Source organism: Peromyscus californicus, unplaced genomic scaffold, assembly GCF_007827085.1.
Source record: "Peromyscus californicus insignis strain IS unplaced genomic scaffold, ASM782708v3 Scaffold_10__1_contigs__length_136768540, whole genome shotgun sequence".
Taxonomy (NCBI): Eukaryota; Metazoa; Chordata; class Mammalia; order Rodentia; family Cricetidae; genus Peromyscus; species Peromyscus californicus.
The window spans coordinates 46,912,311-46,915,335 of record NW_026294391.1 but is presented as its reverse complement, the minus strand read 5'-3'; the positions used below and the strand labels follow the sequence as shown (position 1 = coordinate 46,915,335).

The 3,025-nt window shown below is 44.4% G+C and overlaps 1 pseudogene; it reads right to left on the bottom strand.

The window, feature by feature from the left end:
- Positions 1–912: 912 nt before the first annotated feature.
- Positions 913–1,874, bottom strand: LOC128116591 (protein-tyrosine sulfotransferase 2-like; annotated as a pseudogene).
- Positions 1,875–3,025: the final 1,151 nt, after the last annotated feature.

Below are 3,025 nucleotides of genomic sequence, written 5' to 3'. Positions count from 1 at the left end.
AGGCCCCTCCTGTGGTGATATTGTAATTGTGCTGAAATGTGGTGATATTTTATTTGTATGTTAACAAATAAAGTTTGCCTGGAGATCAGAGGTCATAGCCATCCATAAACAGAAGTCAGGTGTTGGTAGCACATGCTCTTAATGTGATCACATGGCAGGCAGAGTCTCTGTGTGTTCAAGGACACAGCCAAGCATGGTGACACACACCTTTAATCCCAGTACCAACCATAGAGACCTGGAGGTCTGTATAGACAGGCAGTGATGAGGAAGTGATGTGCCTGGGCTTAGAACCAACGAGAAGGCAGAACAGGAAGGTACTAAAGGCACAGGTTAGACAGGAATAGGTTCTCTTGGGAAGCTACTGTGATGTGGTGAACTAAGGTTAGTTGGCAGCTATAGCTCTGATCTCTGCGGCTTGCACCCTTATATGTGGCTCTGTGTTTCTTATTTAATAAGACTGTTTAGAAATTCATCTACACCCTCCCTTTATATATTACTGAGATTTTTCTCTTTTGTCTTTGTATACCTTCGAGAGTTAAACAATATGCTTATGAGACACACATTTTCATTTATCAACCTCACATTCATTCAGTGATGTTCATGGGAAGAGGACAAAGCCTGCCTTGGCCAACTAAGGGTGACATTCAGTCACAGGAGATTATGATAAGGAACTCTGTGTTGCTCTGTCTTTTGCCTAATGCTGCAGCCTTTCAGAGCACCCAAAGGGTATAATTTTAATGAAAATAATAAATGAAATAAAGCTCTTATGCATTAAGTACACAAGTAGGATGATTATACTGCATTTCAGTCTTGACCTCTCCCCCTCTTTATATCTCAATGAAAAATCTATATACAAACCTAGGGAAAGGAGTCACTATTTAAGGCAGAAACCAAGCTATTAGACATGTAAATTCACAGAGAGAAAGAGACAGAGAGACAGAGAGAGGCACACGTGTGTACGTGGGGCAGGTTTATATACAGGTCATAGCCAAGCTGAGTCAGCATGGGGTCAGTCTGGGCCATATCCCTCACCATGTCCCCAGGGATGTGGCCAGTCCACTGGGAGACTGCTTCCAAGTTCAAGAGTTTGATGACCTGGTCCATCAAGCACTTGGTCTTGGACAAGGAGATGCCCTCCCCCCCCCCCCCCCCCCCCCCCCCCCCCCCCCCCCCCCCCCCGCCTGGCTTTCCAACGAGGTCTTCATGGTGCAGGACTGTATCACTCCAGGTGATGCTCACAAAGTTCAGGATGTACTTGAGTAAGCACCAGGGATTTAGCATCAACTGCTCATAGTACACAGACAGGCATTTTCCCTGGCCACCTCCATGCACTATGCATATATCACCTTGATTGCCTGTTCCACTTCATAAAACAGTCTCCATAGCTACTGAGGTCAAAGCCTGAGATGGTGACCTTGCAAGAGATCATGGAGTGCACCCAGGCCCAGCCGTCTACACCATTAGCAGAAATTTGGAGTTGGGGAACAGGTGTGTCAGGTAGACAAAGGACTTGAGTGTGAAGGGATCCTTGTTACATAGCATGAGCATGCGTGCTGGCTCACCATGCTTGGCAATCACCTCCAGGATGATGGCCTGCCTGGTGGTATATAGTACCTCATTTGTCACACCTGCCTCTTCCAGATGTTTCTCCTGGCCAGAATTTGACCAGATCTACTCTATGGCCAGTACATGAGGAATGATGTGTATCTCCTCCCCACAGCAAACCTCATTGTGTACATAAGGGTGGTGCCGCTGGGAGGCATGCCACCAACAAAGATGAGCAGCATGTCCTTGCCATAACAGTGCTCCACCTGACTGACAACAAGCATCACCAGTTTCTCGTGCTCTGGCCACATCCTCCGTGGGATCCTCATTCTATCCCCTCGCCCCACAGCACCATCTGTGCACACACACACCTTTAACTAAATTGCCTCCCCCTTTAGCATGAAATCTATTTTATTTGAGGCAGGATCTCACTACCTTGCACTGTTTGGCATGAAACTCACTGTGTTGAACAAGCTGACCTTAGCATGTATTTTAGTAAAGATGAGAGGAAGCTGTCTTCTGTCTTACTAGTCAAAACCCTATGGAACAGATTACATGGGGAGATGAGACCTGCATTGGCAGAGTATTCATACCTGCTACTTTATTGTTAATATAGACTCTGTTGCCTCTTTTAAGATTATTTCTGGGTTGTTATCTGTTGGAGCTTTCACAGAAATCAAAACTTAATTGATGTGGAGTCATTTGTTGCTATAAGGTAATTTCTAAAAGTTTGCTACTTAGGTTTTTTTTGTTTTTGTTTTTTTGAGACAGGGTTTCTCCGTGTAGCTTTGAGCCTTTCCTGGAACTCACTCTGTAGCTGAGGCTGGCCTCAAACTCACAGAGATCCGCCTGCCTGTGCCTCCCGACTTAGTTTTTAATGTGTAGCCCCAACACAAAAACCATTGCTTCAGAGAATATGTGTAATGTTCTTAAAAGGTCTTATTAATAAAAATCCCATAGCCAGATATTGGGGTGAAAACTGAGAGATCAAAGGAATAGGACAAGACACAGCCAACCTCACCTTACCAACTCTTCAGCCTCCAGAGAGCTACTTCCTGTATACTCATGCCTATATACCTTTCTGTGCCCTGCCATCTCACTTCCTCTCTCTGTCCAGTTACATCACTTTCTCTTTCTGCCCAGCTCTATCACTTTCTGTCTGTCTGTACAGACTTCCAGACCTCTATAGTTAACTAGTGCTGGGATCAAAGGTGTGTGCCACCATGCATGGCTCTGTTCCCAGTGCGGCCTTGAACTCAGAGAGATCTAGATAAATCTCTGCCTCCCGAATGCTAGGATTAAAGTCATGTGTTACCACTGCCTGACTTCTATGTTTAATATAGTGGCTGGATTTTTCTTCTGATCTCCATGAAAGCTTTATTTATTAGAGTACGAATAAAATATCACCACAGAAATGTTAATAGCAGGTAAATGTTTATTTGTTTATATCTATAGTTTTATTAAATATTGGGTATATGTG